Source organism: Gigantopelta aegis, chromosome 8 (assembly GCF_016097555.1).
Source record: "Gigantopelta aegis isolate Gae_Host chromosome 8, Gae_host_genome, whole genome shotgun sequence".
Taxonomy (NCBI): domain Eukaryota; kingdom Metazoa; phylum Mollusca; class Gastropoda; order Neomphalida; family Peltospiridae; genus Gigantopelta; species Gigantopelta aegis.
Window position 1 is genome coordinate 65,329,595 of NC_054706.1, and position 22,693 is coordinate 65,352,287.

Here is a 22,693-nt window from a genome sequence, read left to right on the forward strand (position 1 = left end):
AGGAGGTTTACTATGCATTTAAGTTTGACATCACCGAGAAAGGCCGATTGTACTTTTTCTGTTCACGGAAAAAGACGAAATATGATAATCTATGCGTGCTTATTTTTATCCAATGAAATTTGTAGAAAATGATTTGCGTGAATCTGATGTTTATGTCGTCCGATGCTGCAGAGGACTGAGGAGTCAGAGATTTGTACTCGTTTAAATTTTTAGCTTAAATTGTTATTTTGAAACAAACATCTTCATTATTTGAGGTAAAATATAATTTGTGTTATATTTAGTTTTGTTTTCTAAAACTATAAGACCATAAACATAGTTGAGACAATAGTAATATTGTCAAAATAGGGAGTTGTAACCTCGATTCCACGTGTGTAAAAGACCGATTTCACCTTTTGAAACGGAAACGTGCTGTTGATATTCAGGTTGACTATTAAAGGCACTGACCCGATTTATTAGGCAGTATAATATATTTTTGGCTGTATGTAGACCGTTAAATTACACATTACTAAAAACTTCCGGTTTAAATTTGGCAAAATCCAATGTCTGTGTAAGACGACACCAGTTTCAATTTTAATGCATGTTTTGTAAATTATCAGAAAAGGTACATAAACCTGGAACTATAGTCCATCCTATCCACCTTCAAACATTTTTTTTGTAAATAATTTCAGTGTCGTTTAACGTCAGAAGAAAAATAAAAATAAAAATAAAAGTGTTTTTGAAAACCCCCCCAAAAAACACAAAAACATTGTGTCCAATTTAGAAAACAATCGGTTTAGAAATAAATATATTGTAGTAAATTCAATTTCCATAGTATGAAACAAGGCGTTCACTGTGTGATGGACTATACAGAGCTCACCCTGGATCCAAAATACCTGTAGCCAAAATATTAGCCAAATGGAATTTTTATTAGCCATATTTTGTTTTACGCAGTACTGTATTGAGTATTTATATATGAATATGAAAATGTATCTTTTTCAGCTAATTGTGTACAAACTGGAATAAATAGGAATAACAAAACCTCAATGGGGGTAGGGGCAGTTAATATATTACTTCGATTTTTCAGTGGGGGTGGGGTTGGGATGTGGTTATGCAATATCTTCAGAGTTTGAAGCCAGTACCCAATACACCCACACCCACTTCTAAGGCCTATGGCATTAAATTAACAAACATACAGAAATATGGGGGTGGGTTGGATGTTTATGGATGGTGGGTTTTGTTTTTTTCTTCCTTTTTTCCCAAATAAAAATTTGAGAGCTTTTTTTTTTTTTATATATATAGAGCTCATTATTTCTTTAAATAGCAATCTTTATGTTAGTTTCAATTGTTGTTTGTTTTCTTTGCTTTTTTTTTTTTAAGTGACCCGTCAATTCCCCACCCCAAACAATTTCATAATTTGTGCCATGTTGTTGCGGTTGATTTCAGCGTCGTGTTAAATGCTTGTTGTGATTGTCATGTCATGTCATAGGGTTTTACGTGCACATTCAGAACAAGCTGTTGTAGCGCACGCCTGTCGTCCATGACAGGAAGGGAGGGGAGAGGAGGGACCGCCTGCACTGGCAGGTGCAAGGGAGCACCAGCAGCCCGATCAAATCGGTAGCAGGCGGGTGGGGGTGGTGCTATGGAATTTGAATGGAGCAGTTAAATGCCAAAGAGAAAAGGGTGCGCAATTTTGATTGAGGGAATTTGGGGCAATTTTGAACGGTCGGTCGAAAGGTAAATGGCCGAGCTAATATAGGTTTTGATATTAGTGAATCGAAAGTAGCTCGTTAATTTTAGACCTTTACGATGCTGTGGTGTCTCCCTAGGTTGCCCATTAGGGCCCTCTTGTGATTTCTGCTTACAAAATTTCATTTCCGGCGATCGCGATCTGCATGGGTACGAAATTAACAAAGACAAAGGAATAAACAAAAACTGCAGTTAGGTATTGATGCGAATAACTATTGTTTTTCTACAAATTTACATCAAGATTTACTTTTGCGTAATCGTATTGTTTAATGTCCGCAACGATGTCTCTTAACACGCGGGTGTCGGCTGACTGAAGCCTGACGTATATTCCACCGAGAGCTGTCCTCAGTTCAGCCAACGAACGTTCTTCCTAACGTTCGCGAACTATGTGATTGGTGTTCGTCGTGTCCATTTGGTTTAACGTGAAGCACACAAACCAGTATAGCGAACGTTTTGTTTTCGCTCGGTCTGGCTGAACTCGGCCCTTGAGATGGCCTACATGTCTTTCGGCCCTGAACTGGCATGTGTATTCAAATTGACACGCATTGTCGGTCTGTTTTTATTACTTTGGTTAAAAGATTTTACAAAGTAAAAATAACAAGCTACAGATCTTCCAGACATTGCTGTCATACATGCTGAATGCATGTCGTTAAAATTAATAACCGTGATTATTAAAATACGCAAACATCATAAGGCCTACGCTGTATTCTGCATGACACCGTTTCTCGTTACCGGTCGTGAGATCGCTATTACGCTAATTGAATAATGGTAGTATTATTATGTTTAAGGTGTCGGATAGATTATGTAACCGTTTGTTCACATCAGAAGACAGAAAATGGCTTAGCCAAAATTTTAGCCACTTGCAAATTTTATTAGCCATTTTTTGTAAAAATTAGCCAATGGCTAATTTGGCTACCGATAGCGCCACCCCTGCTATAGGTTTGATGACTTTAATGTTATACAAAGTTTATTTTGTAGTTTCCAATGATGTGTAATTATCGTTTGTAAAAAGATGGATATTGATTATTATAGTTGACAGTGCACAATAAATATCGTCAACGTCCCTAACTACATTATGCTTGAAATTCCGTTCACTTTGTTTTCTCGTGCATGGTTCACGCAATAAACATTTGATTTGTTGTCATCAGCATGTCGTTCATTTATGAAGACTGGTAGGAAGTATGTCGATCTCGCCCCGTGTCGATCTCGCCCTGGTGAAGTCGCCCCGGGCGAGTTCGCCAGGACTTATTTTCATCGTCAGGCGAAGTTATGATACATATTAGACTTGCTAGAAGACATATATTACAACATATATTATAGTATATATCTACTGTCATTATCAGCATGTTTTTGTGCCAAAACTACAGGATTATACCACTTACACTACTATTTTTGTGTTGGGACACGCTGTGTAGAGTATGACAAATATTTTTAACAGTCACTAGCCACAGGGCTAGTGGGTTTGTGAAAACCACTAGCCCACCAAGATAAAGCACTAGCCCAAATTCCTGATCAATTATAGTTGGATTTTTATATAATTTTTGTAACATAACACATTTTCGAGTATAACAGTAAAATAAAAAAAACCCACTTAAATCATGTTGTCGTGTTGTACGTTTGGTTTTTTGTCAAGTGTGATCCATTGTCATTGTTCCGTTTTCGCTTTTGCCCTCCCTCCGGGGAAAAATAATTGAGCAAACTCATGGTTGATATCTAAAACCACTATCAAAATAATTAAATTTAAATGAGGGTACGACAGTGTGACACACGGTAATACATGGTTCAGTGTATTCGGTAGTGGGTTATACATTTAGGGCCCTACTATTTATGTTGCCAGGGACGGTGATGCCAATTGCTCAAATACTGGGCATTATCCCGTGTCAGACTGATATTAAAAGAATATAACGGCGACATCTAATCCGTTGTTAATTAATGAACAAAAAAGGTATCATATTGTATCGGCAGCTGTGACGCATTATCCAGACCGCTACACGTAATACTAATAGGCCAAGCAGAGTCATTGCATGTGCGGTTACCATTAAAGTAAATTGTTTTCCTGATTGCCGATAACCACATGTCAGCGAAGTGTTAAATTAGAAAACAATTGGTAAATAAAACAAACTGAAATTCAAAGCATTGCTGGGGTTTACTTGATTGAGATTAACCTGTCGTCGCGATTGGTGATTTCCAAGTTCTTGGCCTAAAACATACCACGTGACGTGTCCAACCAATCAAAACACGCATGTCATTAGACTTATTTCCTGTGCCAAAAACTTGAAAGGGCAAAAATAAACAATGCATGCTGTAACTGTGGCGATGTAGAGATAGCATGTTACTGCAGTTTGCAGACCTAATTCAAGTGGATTATTATTATATACTGATTGCGTTGTTGATATTATTCGATGACAAACATCACAATCAAATTTATTAAACGAAATTTCAGCCGAGAGAAAAAAAAAACCCACACGATCGAGCGATAAGGAGTGAGGTGGAAACCACTAGCCCTGCAGGCTAGTGGTTTTGCGTTTCTCACTAGCCCGAACTTATAAACCACTAGCCACGGGCGTCGGGCTAGCAGATTTGTCGAACTCTGACGCTGTGGCGAGATCGCCATATTTACTTCCGTGTTGCATGTCTGTTTAGCGAGGTCGCCAGTACATTATAACTCAACAATATTCAAGTTACAAGCAGTTTAATGTTTACTTCATTAAGTAAATACATGTGCAGTAGTCATGTTTTGATTTTCTTGTGTTAAAATGTAATACATTGGTAGTTTACTTGCAAGCCTGGCGAGATCGCCAGGATTTTTCTTGTTTAAGTTTACATTTTAACGATTATTTGATATATACTAAATACTAAAGTATGCACTGAACAGACGAGGTACATTTATGATACATTATACCGGAAACACCAAGAGGGAGCAAGCACTGAGAAGTCTGGCTGCACTTCTCTCACCATGTTCGTACTCCGTACTTCGTACTGATTAAAACAAACAGCAGTGTAATTAATAGAACAAGGCATGTTTTGTGAGTTCCATTATGACAGTGAATACTGTGCACACTGTAATTGGGGGGGGGGGGGGGGGGGGTAATGGTGAACAGTTAATCAGTCAATCAAGATTAATCAAGTAATGATGGCATTAATTCAGTAAATTGTGAACGGTTATCAGTAACAGCACTTCCATGTTTAATTACCATTCACATTAATTACCACTGTATATATATATATATATATATATATATATATATATATCACATTATACAAGAAAACAAACAAGTAAGTACTGTTTATGTATTTATTATTAATGAAATAATGGTTATATGCCTAACGAATGGTTCGCTGAGTAGTCAGTGAAATGTGGAAAAATTCTGACTATCTCGCCATAGCCTGGACATGCAAACTACGAAAATAACATAAAAACAAAACAATAAATGAATGTTGTCTTGTTCATATATTTATTATACCAAATTGAACCTCAAAGTGTGCACTTATGACAAATAGTTGCGTAGTAACGTGTGACAACTTCACCCAACATAAAAATGCTACACTGAGAAAATCCTGGCGATCTCGCCACAGCCTGAAAAAGTGAAATAATAAGAAATGTAAACTTAAAAAATGTTACATTACATGATGAAAACAAACCATAAATGTGTACTTTACGTGTATTTATTATAATAAACTGTACCCATGAAGATATTGTTAAGTAATATGTAGGCGACTTCGCCCAACAGAAATCCAAATCGTAGAAAATCCTGGCGATCTTGCCCCAGTCCGAAAAAGTGAAATAGATCTAAACACATTAACATTACACAATGGTAATAAATAACATGCGAATTCTGTCCATGTATTTATTATAAATAAACAACACTTATCATAGAATAACGATGTATAGCAACCTCGTTGGTTCAGTACATACTTTAGTATTTAGTATATATCAAATAATCGTTAAAATGTAAACTTAAACAAGAAAAATCCTGGCAAGTGAAATCGTCAGAAATGTAAACTACCAATGTATTACATTTTACAACAAGAAAATCAAAACATGACTACTGCACATGTATTTACTTAATGAAGTAAACATTAAACTGCTTGTAACTTGAATATTGTTGAGTTATAATGTACTGGCAACTTCGCTAAACAGACATGCAACACAGAAGTAAATATGGCGATCTCGCCACAGCGTGTCCCAACACAAAAATAGTAGTATAAGTGGTATAACCCTGTAGTTTTGGCACAAAAACATGCTGATAATGACAGTAGATATATAACTTCGCCTAACAATGAAAATAAGTCCTGGCGAACTCGCCAGGGTGAGATCGACACAGGGCGAGATCGCCAGGCTCCACTGGTAGCGCCACTCACATCCATTACACACCATTGCCGAATGCAAGGTTTGAAAAGCACATGTTAACATCTATAAAACATTTATTGTTTAATATTGGAAGAATACTAGTACTTGTAACAGGTATAAAATACATTGATAAAACTTTATAACAAATATAGAACTCTTGTTACTTGCCACTTACTCAGTGGTAAAGTGAAAAAGTAGCGATACCGCATTTAATTATTGAAAAATAGTGGTGTTGTCGTTATTGCAAGTATTTATTTTTGTGAGGTAATTATATTTAATTTATTACTCTTGCAGTACATGACAAAAGTTAGATGTTTTGATTTATTGTATAACTGTGATGGCCTGTTAACAACATCTTCCTGTTTGTGTGTTTACTACAATCCAAGATGGTGGATATTTGTTTACATTTTCAATGATTTGTTATTATGAATACATTTATTGTGGCCCTGACACATCTGTTGTTAGGGAATCAGATAAAAATAATCCCTATAACCACATCTTTATAATTAACGGATGTAGGACAAAATGTCACTGGAAAAAATATCAAATCAAAATATCAACTATTAAAGTGGAAGGAAGGAAGGAAATGTTTTATTTAAGGACACACTCAACATATTTTATTTACGGTTATATGGTGTCAGACATATGGTTAAGAACCACACAGATACTGTGAGAGGAAACCCGCTGTCGCCACTTCATGGGCTACTTTTCAAGGGATCTTTTATATGCATCATCCCATAGACAGGATAGTACACACAATGGCCTTTGTTACACCAATTGTGGAGCACTGGCTGTTATCTATTAAAGTGGTACCCAGGTAAAAATGTCAACTTTGACATTATACTTAATGTCTAAAAAAAACAAAAAGACTCCTAACTACATGTATTCTACGACTTTTCGTTTCACCAATTAAACCACTGTTTGCACACCTTTGACAGCGCTAAATGTGTATATAATTGTCTCAATAACACAGCATGGGTGATGTAATTTTGTTTTTTAATGCCACTAACTTATTTAAAAAAAATCAAAGACAGGCTAGCTAATAAGCCATACAACCAACAATGAAGCATTCTCTAATTATTTCAAATTTTGTAATTGTGAAGAAACTCAATTTCCCAAAACCTAACACATACATCTGTTATCTCTCTCTTGCTCTGTCCTTCTTTTCCTCTCTCCCCCCTCTCACTGTCTCTCTGTCTCACTTCTCTCTTCTCTCTATCTCTCATATAACACACATGTTGACATTTTGACAGAGATATAACATTAATGGTACACACTTTGTCTTCTTACATGTTGACCATTATATCACTTATATATATATAACTATATATATATCACTTTTTCCATGGCCGACTGATGCTCTTTACTCTGTACATTTGAATGCTGTGATAATGCGGGTAACGAATGAGGAGTTACTAATTACTACATGTAGCACAAGTGAGTTTTATTACATTCCACGTGTTGTATGATATATACTTATGCAACAAAATTGGCCGTTTTCTTATGTTGAACCCTTTTGGGGGTGGATGAGTATTATAATGACCAATTAGTCGATTATACTGATTATATTAATGGTATTGAAGGTATTTTATTTGAAAATAATGAATACATTCTTAAAATTTTGAGTGTGCCAAACTTTTTGGGTTTTAATTTTTTTTGGCAAAACAGAGTTACCTACCCTGATTACAATTTTGGGGGGGGGGGTCAGGGCCAATTGAATTTTTTTTTAAATTATTTTATTATTTTTATTTTAAAGGTATTTCTTCAGTATAACAAACAATCAATATCATTCTTGTCATATTTAAAAAGTGTCCACGGTCCCTAAATAAAGTTTAAAAAAAGTAAGTATCTAAATACAAAACTTTACAAACCCCTAAAACCATTACGTCTTTTTGTTTATTCCTTAAAATTAAAATATTAAACTAAGTGTTAGTCAACTATGCATAGTTAAGAAACGTATATTTTTTTCATGTAGTGGCCTTAAAAATGGAAACTGACGAACCGCACATATGCGTTATTATACTTTTTGCAAACGCATACACCTGAACTCCTGTTTACCGGAGGGTGTTTTACTTTTGTTTACTATAATGGATTTGTTTTACATCCACATTGTTGATTTTTTACATTAATTGATTGCAATCTATTTTGTTTCACTTATTGTAGCTGAAAAATGTAGAATATTATTTCTGTAAATATCGTATTCGTGTTTTTGTCGTTAGGTGAATGCAGTTTGGGACGTTGATTGTATAACTTATTACCTCAGCGGTCACTCATAACAGGGAAAATATTTTTCATGTTTCTCAGTGGGAAATATTCTGCATTGATTTAACGTACACTACTATTGGAAAATTTGACACCAATCACCTTTACGGTACTAAATATGACGTCATCACGATTTGGCAAAGCACACATAATGACATCACAGTTTAAAGCATTTGCATTTACGTCTTTCTGTTTTCAGTGTTAAACTTGTAATAAAATTGTAGTTTAATGCAATTCATTATAGATGATTTTTTTTTACAGAATATATAGAACTTTGGGGTTTGAAAATTATCTGTGAACCATGATTAAAATACAAAGTTAAACTTAAAGCAATAGGGTAAAGTGTTTTTTGTCGTTTCTATATACATGTATATCGAAAATAAAGGCTTTATAAAAACCCAAAATAGCTGTGGTAATAAATAGAATAACAAACTCGGTGCCAGTTATTATAAAATTTATTATCCTATATCCAACCATAATTTTTTTTATGTGTTTTATTTTATGGTGGGTACAAATTTTTAGTTGTATATTTTTTAACTTTACCCTAAAACAAAAAAAGGTTAACAATTTGGTAATTTGCTTAAATAAAGGAAATGGGGGGGGGGGGGGGGGGGGGGGAGGGAAGAAAGAAAGAAAAATGAAAAGGATTATAATATTACCAGCAAGTGTTTTGTAGATAGTAACATTCATCGTTTAGAATTCATTTTTAATGTGGCCTTGTCTCCTAATTATTTTTGTTTGCCTTTATTGTAGAGGGCCAAAATTGCTATTTTTTCTAATTGTTTTTGATGATTATGGTTCATATGAATACATTTCATGGTAGTGTCACAATTATGTTCTTCTAACCATCGACATTTGATCCTTCAGAACTAAAAATTGCAAGACTGATACTTGTACTTTGGTTAGTCAGTGTTCGAGATTAAAATTTTTGGGCAGTATCCCAGTTGGATACTAACATTTCAAAATCTGGTATCCCACCTGAGAATTTAGTATTATATGGTATCCCAGTGGGATACTGGGTTCTTGAAGTCTGGTGTCCAAAATTAAAATCTGGTATCCCCGGGATATCGGGATACCGTTAATCTTGAACACTGTTAGTTAGTGGTTTGTACACAGGACTTTAACTTGACTTTGCTGTTAGTTAGGTTGCAATGTTTGAATGCAAAATTCCATAGAGAAGCAGAGTGTTGACATTCTTTAAAAATAGGAGGCTATTTGAGAAAAGTACTGTATGTGGCTATATTTACTGAATGTAATAAAAATCGCTACCTGCCACCTATTAATGAATGAAACTGGAGAAGAATTTTCCTTGTTCAGAGCAGACTTAGAAGAATGAAATTATGGAAAATATACTCTTCCAAAAAAGTAGGGGAACTCTAATAAGAATTTACAATTGCCAAAATTGTAAGGTACTATATTAGCTGTGGGGAATGGTTATATGATAATAGTGAATTAATTGGGCAAACATTACAACCAGTAGTTCAGTATTACAGTAGGTTTTATGACCACCAAAGATCTTGAAGGACGATTGGAGTCAGAAGTGAAATTTGAAAGTTGACGTTTTTTATCAGTAAATTGCAAATTCAAACAATAAAAATAACTAAAAAACCCACAATAACAACTGTATGATCAACAGAATGGAAAAGATTGACAGAAATAATGTTCCACAGTGATTAATCAACCTTCCTGGAAATTGTCAAAATCGAGAATGACACCCCACACACATGTACTGGGCAACTGCGTGATGCACATGCAAACTATGGAATGTGTATCGGTGTGTTGATAAACGGATCTGAACGTTCTTTACTAGGATGTCTATGGTCAAAACATATGTTCGGTCTAATAGTTGATATTAACATTAATATTTCAGGTTCCCCTACTTTTTTTGAAGAGTATATAACAAATGTCACACATGTTTAACTCTCCTGGCCCTAAGTAACTGTTGTTGCATCGAAATAAGTCAAGAAGGGTCTTTCAGGTTACCATTTCAATAAAGACAAGAACAGTACTTCATTCTCTACCAAATCTTATTAAAATAGGGGACTATAAGTTTTGTCTGTTCTGTTTGTCTATCCCAGATATACATGTAGTTTTCCAGACTTTTTCATAATTCCACAAGATATAGAGCTGAAATTTTTGTATGTAGCTTACTATTATGACATGATATACTGTTAACTTACAGTTATCAAATTTGATTGATGGTGATTTACCCTTTTTTGACAGAATTACATGTATGGGTCTTGAACTTGGGCGATGCAAAAATAAGGTTTTTTTAGACTTGCAATGCTTTAAAATATCAAGCTAAAATTTTGTATTTAGTTTCATCATATACATGTGATGTTACAGATCAAGTTTCACTTTAAGGAGATTTTGTGTTTAGTTTCACACATTTATGGCCCTTGAACTTAGGAGAGATAAAAATTTGTTGGGTCCGGTAAGGGACATACATGTATTGCTTTAGTGGTACTCTCAGGATACTTGTCAAAATGTACACATGTACATGTACAATAATAAGTACAAGAACAGTGATTTGAATTAAAAAAAAATATTGGTGTCCATCAAGGGATTTTGTGGTAATAATGGAAATTGTAAATTTGGTACATGTGTCATAACATATTATGAAGCTCATAATTTGGCGTAACCTGTACATGAGTTACCACGCTATAATATGCTCTTTTTTTTATGCCTGAGTGGTTACCAAAATTCATAATGGCCGCGGTGTCCTGTGATTGGTTAAGACATTTTCAACTTCTTAAGTTTGTCGGATTTTATCCATACTTAAAGAGATATAAACTTTTGTTTTCTGGATTTTTGTTGTTGTTGTTCAGTGCCTGAAGATATTCAACAGAAAATTTGTGTATAGCTTTAATATGTTCTGTTACAAATCAAGTTTGACTTGCCGAGCAATTTATCTCTATTTCAGAGTTATAGCCGTTTAACTTCAGAGATATGAAAATTTATTTTCCGGCCTTTTTGTTTTGGCATTGATGTCTAAAGACCGGCCTCGGTGGCATAGTGGTTAGGCCATCTGTCTACAGGCTGGTAGGTACTGGGTTCGGATCCCAGTCGAGGCATGGGATTTTTAATCCAGATACCGACTCCAAACCCTGAGTGAATGCTCCGCAAGGCTCAATGGGTAGGTGTAAAACCACTTGCACCGACCAGTGATCCATAACTGGTTCAACAACGGCCATGGTTTGTGCTATCCTGCATGTGGGAAGCGCAAATAAAAGATCCCTTGCTGCTAATCGGAATGAGTAGCCCATGTAGTGGCGACAGCGGGTTTCCTCTCAAAATCTGTATGGTCCTTAACCATATGTCTAACGCCATATAACCGTAAATAAAATGTGTTGAGTGTGTCGTTAAATAAAACATTTCTTTGATGTCCAAATGGTATTGAGATGAAATTTTGTTAGAGCTTTATCATGATGTACTGTTGTAGATCAAGATTAACTTTTATGGCAATTTACCCATGTTTTCACAGTTATGGTTCTTTAATTTAGGAGATAAGAAAATTTGTTGGGCCGTGTAGGTGACATGTATTGCTTTAGCAATACTCTCAGAATGCTTGGGAATTACATGTCAAGACAAGACAAACAACTTGGTAATGGGTGATTGCCAATTGCTACAGACAAGAAAGCTGACATACTTAAGCTGTTCATGGGATGTTCTCTTGCTTACTTCCCCTGCCCCTTCTTATGATTATGCCATACTGCTTTGTGAAAACAAACAAGCCTTACCCATGATTTTCATCAATGATTTGTAAAATTGCATGTTAAAACAATTTACCATCACTATTTATTATTATCCAAATGATAATATTGTGATGACAAAAGCAGTAATTAACAGCATGACCAGGGTATGTAGTTAGTCCACTGCTGTTTCTGACAACGATGACCCAGGCACAGATGTCTGTGTGGAAAACTATTGACAGAAAAACCAATCCAAAAACTGTTATTCTTTTGAACACACTTTCCTAGTGTATAGAAGATCTGTCGTATGTCAATTTATCACTGAGTCTTTTGTCATAACAAATGTCCAAAAAGCAATGAGAGAAACTATTTTTGCTGTTTAGAATTAACAATCTCTTTCTGTCCCGATTCAAGACGCTGCTTGAGAAATAGACATCTTTTTGATTTGGACTTGGCCGTGTACATCAAAGAAACACCCAACATGAAACTGAAAACAATGTTTTGCTCTCTTAGGTAAATTTCACTGGTGTTAATTTCATGTTACATGGGCTCAAACTTTTGTTACCTACGGCTATTTTGTAAGGAATTTGCCATAGGCAAAATGCTTATGGTCGACGACAAGTCACTTTTTGCACCCTTGTTTTGGCTTCGTATATATTAAATATAGCATATCTTACCGTAATTTCACTTAAAATCCATATTTTGTGAAAAGGTACAATTTTTCTTAAAATACATTCAGGTGCATTAGTACAGTTCAAACAAAACATTTTCATTAGCAATTTTGCATTGGAATTTTTCCAGCATTCTTAAAACGGAGACGTTTATGGTTTTTATAAGGATATGCAAAGTGACGTCATTGCAATACTGACATTCAAATTAAAAATTAGCTATATTATTGCAATGCTTTGCCACATTAAAATAAAAACTGGTCTACTAACCTTGACCCCTGTCAAATTTGTATAACATGCAGACAACGCTGTTTACAGGTTGGTATTTTTTTAGTTTTCATAATTCTGGACAAAATATTAATTGTAAGTTATAAAAAATGAAAGAAATGAAACAGTACCTTTTGTCAAATATATCATATTAAAAAAACTACTGTTGGGTATGTTTTATTTATTGTGTACGAAGCTAAAACAAGGGTCTGAAAAGTGACTGTCGTCGACCTTAGTTACAACAATCTACAGCAGTTTTAAACTAGTAACTTTTTCCACAATTTAATACAAAATTAAAGGCCAAAAGTTATTCCTTTAACAAACGGTAATAATTTTTATCTGGTGGCAAAAAAAACCTGCCATCCAAAAGCCCTTAACGTACATGTAAGTGCTCACCCTGCCCATTGCCAAATTAGCCATTTGCTAATTTTAACATACAGATGCTGTAATATTTAAGTTTTTGCTAATAACATGTTTAAATTAGCCACTTTTTAATATTTGAAAGGAAATTCTCTACATATCTGAAAATTTGCTAGAACAAAATTATTTCCCATGTGAGCCGTTCTACAGCAATTGCCGTCGGTAACGCCGTTAAGTTCATGCCCATTGTTATTGCATTTTTGTTTAATCATTTGTTACTGAGTTTTTCTTACAGAATGTTTGACCGTTTGTGAACTTTTAAGAAACTTGAGTTTTAATTTTTAGTTATTATGGTTAAGTGATGTATTTACAAAGTAAGGCCCAATTTCTTAAACACCTTGGAAGACATTTTGTCACAGATCGATGATCTTGATTTGTCCCTAAAAGTACTTTTAATCAACCATCTTCATAACCACATATTCCATTTATTAATGATATTTTGTATAAATATTTGAATTATGGCAAATTTGTCCAGCATTACCATAGCTGAACCTGGAAATGTTTGTTATATTTCAATATGGCCACCAATGTTGCCTTTAAAATATATCTGACTTCACAATAAACCTACATGTATATTGATATTTTTGTGTCATAGGTTTTGAAGTTATGAAAACTATTTTAATTATTTACTAGATTGGTATGGAAGTACCTCATGTAAATTTCAAGATAGCCACCAATATACGGTATATTGGTATAATACCCCAGTTTATATTTTGAATATGACTTGCTTTATGTTTTGAATATGACTTTTTCATTTAAATCATTTACTAGGGATTGTATCATAGAAAATTCAAGATGGTCCATCAATATTGCCACAAAGTTATATTTTTAATTTATATAATTTACCGTATATCTTCGCCTGTAAGTCGATCTCGGCTATAAGTCGAGTCCCTAATTTCAAGCCCTGAAAACGTATTTTTTTATTGACCCGTTTATAAGTCGACCCATGAAAAACTACTTATAAATATTAAAATATTTCTTATTTTCAGCACATGAGAACAATAATATTTGAACAAAAGAAAATTATTTTACAAACTTCGGTTTTCACGTTTTGTACATCGCAATATAATCAGACTATTCCAATCAAACTATCATTATTACATAGCATCAAAACGAAATATTCCCTTAGTAGAGAGTGAAAGCTGTTTGACTGTTACTGTATAGTATTGTACAGATGGTTTTGTGCACAGACAACAACTTTATTTATAAACACTGACAACAGATCACTACGATAAAACTGAAAGTATCACGTTTTGCCGCCATATTAATACATGTAAGGAGGATAACTCTGGAAAGTACACTGGTTTTTGTACCAAATGATGTGTGTCCCTATTGCTCTAGATAGTGAACTGCAGAGATCAGTCTATTTTAAGGGAAAGCTCAGTAATATTCATGAAGTTAATCACCGCCAAAACATTGTTTGAACAACCATTAATGCCAGTGACCAGATTTCAAAATAAACTCAGGCAACAGGTAGTTAGTATTGTTTACATTTTTACTATTAGTGATGACTGTTAATTTAACTAAGTGGACTGTTGTCTTGGCATGTGAGTGAGATCGTACGCCTTTTCGCATAACCAAAACCGTTCTAATGCCAAAAAAAATAGGTTATAAAAAATAAATATGTCAAATTAACATATTTGAGTATAAATACATGGCATACTTCAACAATAAAACTTGTAAAATAATCCCCAAAACAGTAATATTTTTTGGTGAATTTTTTTTACCCTCTTATAAGTCGACCCCCCCAAGTTATAAAATAATTTTTGGGTGAAAAAAATTCGACTTATAGGCGAAGATATACGGTATATGAATTCCTTAATCTCCATTCCCTATGACTAGAAAAGTATATTTGTGGCAATATTGGTGGCCATCTTGAATTTTCCGTAGAAATTTTTATGATGTCATTCCAGACTATATTAGGCTAAATGGTTAAAATAGATTTCATAACCACAAAACCCAGAGCTACCTCTGTCACTTGCCAAATTTCAAAAACAATTGTCAAATTTTATTTTCATTTAGTGAAATAATTTCGTAAAATAATTTATATTTTGTTAGAAAATAACTGGATTTAACTGGATTTCTGCAGTTTTTGAAGTTTTATAGATAATTTGGCAAAATTTTATGCTGACCAGAGCTAGCCCTGAAACCTATGACAAGACACAAAAGTATCACCCTAGGTTTATTGTGAAGCCAGTTACAGTCATAGCATACATTATTAATTGGTGGCCTTATTGAAGTTTATATGAAGTAGTTGCTAACCAATCTAGTAACGGGTTGAGATGAGTTTATTAACCATAAAACCCATGATTAGATATGAAACAAACTACATAAATATATATATATATATATATATATAAGAATTTATTGTATTGAATTTACTACAGTGAAATTGTAGGGGTGGGACATAACCCAGCAGTAAAATGCTTGTTTGATGTGTGGTCAGTCTAGAATCCATTCCCATTGGTGGGACCATTGGGCTATTTTTCATTCCAGCCAGTGCACCACAAGTGATCTATCAAAGGCTGTGGTATGTGCTGTACTGTCTGGGATGGTGCATACAACAGATCCCTTGCTACTAATGGAAAAATGTAGCGGGTTTCTTCTCTAAGACTATGTCAAAATGAGCAAATGTTTGACATCCATTAGCCGATGATAAATAAATCAATGTGCTCTAGTGGTGGTGTTAAACAAAACAGACTTTTGATAATGTAATTCCAGACCAAAATCGCCACTGCAGCTGCACTGTTTCATTGTTATTTGCAGCTAAGCTAATCAAGTATTATACAGTGGAATTTATTTCATTGAGTATACATTGTGTATCAAGTACTTCTTGTTTGTAACCTTTGTATGTTTTGATGCATTTCATTTCATTGAGTGACAAGTGAAGTGTGTATATGTTCAATGTTATCTCTTTCTGATTTAAAATACTAAAATAGTCTGGTGTATATACATGTATTAGTATTTATCAGGTGTCCCTTGACATATGTACTAATGTATATCTAACATGGCTGCCAATTCAAGGTCATGATAAGGTTCAATATTTTCACTAGGGAGTTATTTCTTATAATTATTAGACTACATATATTATTGTATTAAAAATATTTAATACTGTATAATGGAAATAATTATATGTGATAAGAAAAGAAACCCACTGCCACCACATATAATATGGTTGACAGCAAATGTTCTTTTAAATGCATGGACAAGATTATGCTTCTAATTGGAAGGAGTAGCTTATGGTGACACATTTATACTTTTAAGTGGGTTATTCATCAAGTGCAAATTTATTTTAATTTGGCAAAATAATTTCAGTAATGATTGATATTTTATTGAAAAATAACTGGGTTTTAACCAGTTGTTTTTATTTTTTTATTATTATTATTATATAGCTATCTCTGTCATACTAATAGCTTAATTTTTAAAATCACTCATTTTCATCAAATTTGTACTTTTAATACATGTTCTCATTTAAATTTTTAATATTTAAATTATATCTATATATGTACTAAGATAGGTCATATTTTGTAAAACTTTATTTTGTTATATAAATATCTCCTGATCTCCACTTGTACAGATACATGGTTTGGATATGCTGTTAATTTTATTGGTACCCTTCTATGCATGGGTGTACGTGTGCAGTCAGTCTAGAATCAGTTTTTGTCTGTGGGCCCATTGGGCTATTTCTTAGTTCCAGCCACCACCACAGTAAGTATATCAAAAGCTGTGGTATGTGCTATCTTGTCAGTGGAATGGTGCATATAAAATATCCCTTACCACTAATGGAAAAATATAAGTCTATATAAGACTAGCTGTCATAATTACCAAATATTTGACATCCATTAGTTCCAGCCACTGTACCACAATAAGTATATCAAAAGCTGTGGTATGTGCTATCTTGTCAGTGGGATGGTGCATATAAAATATCCCTTACCACTAATGGAAAAATATAAGTCTATATAAGACTAGCTGTCATAATTACCAAATATTTGACATCCATTAGTTCCAGCCACTGTACCACAATAAGTATATCAAAAGCTGTGGTATGTGCTATCTTGTCAGTGGGATGGTGCATATAAAATATCCCTTGCCACTAATGGAAAAATGTAAGACTATATAAGACTAGCTGTCATAATTACCAAATATTTGACATCCATTAGGTAAATCTAGTTGTCTTTAAACAAGAATAAACTTTAGTTTCTATGCATGGTTGTAGATTACTGTGTTTCTAAGTTCTTTGGTATAGTTTTGGTGCACTTTGAATTGATCACCCGTAACTTCGGGAAGAAACTACGCCTGCAGTACTCTGCACACTTAATGTGTGCGGCTTGTTATCAGCTTTTGAACCTCGATCAAAGATCAGTGCTCATGAAACAATGAACCTTTACAATGTTCAGTTGGCAAGAGTGTGTGTGACAGCCAGTGTATCTATCAAGTGGTTCATTCTGTGTGGCTGTTGTACAAGTAACTTCGTTTGATACATGTATGTATTCTGCAGTAATTTTTGAATACAACTGTAAGCTGTAGTAATGTGTTAGGATCATGTTAATTTTTACTGTTAATTGTATTTTTGTTTGGAAAGAATTCTGTTATTTTATCCCTTTGTGGATTGAATTAATGTAAATAACCTAATGTTAAAGTTTTATTTGTTTAACGACACCACTAGAGCACATTGATTTTTAACTTAATGTCGCATAAAGGACTACAGTTAACAGGTATATATAACTAATCCTAACCTAACCCTAAAACTATTTGTAAAATTTGTTATGGTGAAAAACAAGTCTTTATATGATAAGAATTTCACTTGTTTAAATGGTAGCTGTTGTAGAGAACTTTATATTGTCCAGCTTTATAACCACATCAGCATTTGGTTAATGTTTATATTTAAAGTTTATAATATCAGACCTCGCCGTTAAAAAAATTGAGGGTAGTAATTAATTGCTTCCCTAATTTAGATTATGGGGAGCCATTTATGATGATATATTGATGCCATTTAAATTTACAATGGGCGTGATCTAGCTCAGTCAGTTGAATGTTTGCTTGAAGTGCTTGCATTGTAGGATTGAACCACCTTAGTGGATCTATTCAACTGATTGGGGTTTTTTCCCTGTTCCAACCAGTGCACCACAACTGGTCAAAGGCCCTGGTGTGTGCGTTCCTGTCTGTGGGAAAGTGCATATATAAAAGATCCCTTGCTGCATTAAAAAAATATAGTATGTTCCGCTGATGACTGTCAGAATTACCAAATGTTTGACATCCAATAGCCAATGATTAATTAATCAATGTGCTCTAGTGGTGTCGTTAAAGAAAACAAACCAACCAACCATATAAATTCACATGCTAAGGGGAGCTAAAATTGTTCCCCATACTTAGATTATGGAAAGCCATTTGAGATATTACCATGTTGATACCATATAAATTCTCATTCTAAGAGGAGCTAAAATGATTCTCCGTGGGAGTGATGGGGAGCAGGGCTAACTCTGGCACTCGCCAAACAATTGGCGAATTTTATTTTAATTTGGCGAAATAATCACATGCAATAAATGATATTTTGTTAGAAAATAACTGGGTTTCTGCAATGTTTGAAGTTTAGTAGATAATTTGGCAAAATTTTCTGCTAACCCAGAGCTAGTCCTGGGGAGTGAGAGTGATAGCTCCTATTAAACGTCGAGGTCTGTAATATGTGATGACATTTTCATTTGTTTCTTGGAACTAATTGTTTTTATTCTGATTATTTGAGATTAATTTGCTGTTTTTGTTGTTTAAACTTGGCTAAAGATTCCCTGATTGCCTTTAACTCTTGTTTTATTTAAAGACTCACTAAACTCATTTTAATTACGATTATGAAGACATATGTTTACGGATCACACTGATGATGACGGGGAATATTTTGTTCAGTATTGCATTGTGATTTGTTACACAAGTTTCAGAGATAGCTACACAATTTTAAAACAGTAAACAGTAGTTGCTAATCAATTTTCAATTGACTAGAAATAATGCTAATGAAGATTTAAAAACAACGGAAGGATAGTACATACCCTGGCCTTTGTTAACCAGTTGTGGAGCACTGGCTGGAACAAGAAATAACCTTGATGGTTGATCTTAGACGGATTTCACTTCAGACAAGTTATACATCATATGGCCTTTTATAAATTATGGTGAACACCCCAGTCCCCAAACATTTGAGCTCAGAATAGGGTCAAAGTAATTTAGAACTAATGTTTGGTTTTTGTACTTTTAATGGATAGCTTTCAAGTTTGGTATGGATGATCAAACTTATCAATCACGTTTAGTGTTAACAATTTCCATTTCAAATTAGAACTTGTACATAATTTTTTGATCCAAGTAATCTTTTGTGCCATAATAAACATTTGGACGTTGGGAACTTTAATACCTCCATCTCTAATATTGTAATTAATTTGTACACGTTTGACCGTATCTGGTTTTCCTTTCCATATAAATTTAAAAAGTTTCTTTTGAAATTCTAGTATTAAATTAGTAGTCGGATTTGGAATGGCCGAAAATAAATGATTTAGTTTTGCCGTAAATAAGGATTTTACAACAGTGTTTCTTCCTAATGGTGTTAAAGTTCTACTTGACCAAATATTGTTTAAAGACTCGATAGGTTTCACTTTATCAGTATAATTAATTTTAACTATATTTTCTAAATCAACATCAAACTTAATTCCCAATAAATTAAACTGGTTTGTTGAATCAAGTTTCCATTCTTTACATAATTTATAACGACTGAGTTTTTTTCATCCTATCCAAATCAATTTAGTTTTCTCCACTTTAAGACCTGAAAATCTAGAATAAAATGTTAAAAGTATTCAGAGTGGCATATAGACTTTTCTCCGTTCCATCTAATATTACTGTTGTATCATCTGCAAATTGAGTAAATAAATATTCAATGTTACCAAGTTTTATTCCTTTTATATTATTGTTTTTTAATAGTCTAGCTAATATTTCTGCACAGAGAAGGAAAATATATGGATTGCCCTGCCTACACCCTCTTCCTAGGTTAAAAAAAGATGAAGCAAATCCATTTACAAGGACACTAGATTGGCTATCTCTCTGAAATAAGTAAACCCAAAAACTTTAGTACTTTGTGAATAAAATTCCAGTCTACCGAGTCAGGCTTTTTCGAAATCAATCAATAATAATAAGCCTGGGATATTATGTTTTTCAGTATAATTCATAATATCATATACCAATCATGTCACTTCACCAATGAATCTACCTGATAGAAATCCCTTTTGTTCTTCACTTACAATAATTGGAAGGACCGACTTTATTCTTTGGGCTATAGCAGCTGATGCTAATTTATAAGACACATTAAGTAAATTTTTTAAAAGTTTCTTGTTTTTATTTGCTTTTGGAATACAGGTTATTAAACCTTGTTTTGGGGTAACTGAGAGCATTCCATTATTATATGCATAATTTAAAGAATTTATTAGATATTTGTTTAGATCTCTCCAATTTTTTTACAAATTCTACTGTAAATCCATCAGGGCCAGGACTTTTTATTTTTCATAATTTTAAGAGCTTCTAGGATTTCATCATAATATAGTATACCTTCCAGACATTCAGAAGTATCGGTCTCTATTATACTCACTGTGTCTTTGATTGTTTGACCATCATTAAATTTTGTCTCTAATTCTACAAAAGATTTATTTAGAAAATTTCTAGATTCTAAATTTAAAAAATATTTTATATTTCACCTTTCTCAACCCATCTTGCTTTTAATCTAACAAAGTTTGTTTTCATCTTCAGTATCATCTATTTATTGTGTTAGTCTATCAAGTTCAATTTCTAGCTCTTTTTGTCTATTGTAAAAAAAAAATGGATACCATATTGTCTTCCCCCGAATCATTAGTAAAGTCTCCCATAAAAGCTGATCATTGATTGTGAATTGGTTTATAGTCTCATCATTAGTTTTATATTTGTATTGCTCAACAGTTACATTTATAGTTTCTTTAATTAACTTTACAAATTCCTTGTCTTCAAGTAATGAATTATTAAACTTCCAAAAACCCTTTCCTCTTTTTATTTCATTAATTTTTAATGTTAATTCAATAAGTGAATCATCAGATTTAAAAGTGGGATGAATATTTGTAGAAACAGCTGATGATAATAAATTAAGTGATATTAAAAAATAGTCTAACCGTGACTGTTTCAAGGGTGTAGTCTGTGTCCAAGTAAATTGCCTTGAAACTGGGTTATGTTCTCTCCATGGATCTTTTAAGTCAAATATTTCTATCATATCAAATATTTTTTCTCGTGCATTTGGATTATTAACTGTTATATAATTGTACAAATCAAGTGTTGGATCTTAAACTAAATTCCAATCACCACATAAAATAACAAATTTACTATCTAATTTATCAATTATATTAATTAAATTGTTATAAAAAGTTGGTTTATCTAAATTGGGACCATAAACACTAATCAACGTGTAAGAATCGTTGTCTATTTCAACACTCAATGCAAGATAATTACCATTTTTATCTTCCCGTATCGGATTTACTTTAAATTCAAAATTGTTATTAAATAACAATATATTGCTGTTCCCCGAGCATTAGATTTAAATGAGCTGAAATAGCATTCCAAATAACCCCACTGTTGTTTAACAATTTGTTCTGATTCTTTGGTAAAGTGCACATCCTGGAGACAATATATTGAAGCTTTTTAACTTTAAAAAAAATGGAATACCTGTTTTCTTTTTTAAAAAATCATTTAAACCTCTACAGTTTAAACTAACTATTTTTATATTCATATCCATTTTACAGAAAAAATGGCATTTTTTTTGTAATTTGTAAGGCACCAATCAATACTTACGTTAAGAATAGTATCTTACATACATAAATACATGTATGTACTCATCAATATGGTTATGTATTTTAAAGCTATAACTTCTGGTATGGTTAACAACATAAAGATTAAAAAACTACTAACAAAAAATAAATGGAAAAAGTAATAATAATATAAAGGTTGCATGACGACTAAAATAGCATGGGAAAAGAAAACTCCTGGTATGAGATATACAGCACAAGAATCAACAACAAAATGATCTAACTATAAATGATTTTCAGTCTGTTTCACTGGTTGTCTGTATGATCACAGTAAAGTTTAAAAGTAGTTGGACCAATCAGCTGAGGATGTTAGAAGTACATAAGCAATTACAAATGCAGTGGTCTATTCAGTTGTGAGTAATTACAAATTTAAAACAAAACAACAAACAAACAAACAAAATGTGGATCATTAATTAGCATTACTGTTGATTCTTGTGGTGTACATGTATGATATTC

The 22,693-nt window shown here is 33.3% G+C and overlaps 1 protein-coding gene across 2 annotated transcripts in view; it reads left to right on the plus strand.

Annotated features, from left to right (window-relative positions):
• Positions 1-148: 148 nt before the first annotated feature.
• LOC121379969 (long-chain-fatty-acid--CoA ligase 1-like) overlaps positions 149-22,693 on the plus strand; it is a 53,140-nt gene continuing 30,595 nt past the window's right edge. Inside the window, exon 1 of one of the 2 annotated variants that reach the window (XM_041508671.1) lies at positions 149-254. The gene's annotated coding sequence lies outside the window, so the exon portion shown is untranslated. Of the gene's footprint in view, positions 255-12,442; positions 12,544-22,693 lie in introns of those variants that run through there. The other variant, XM_041508672.1, reaches the window with a different exon arrangement.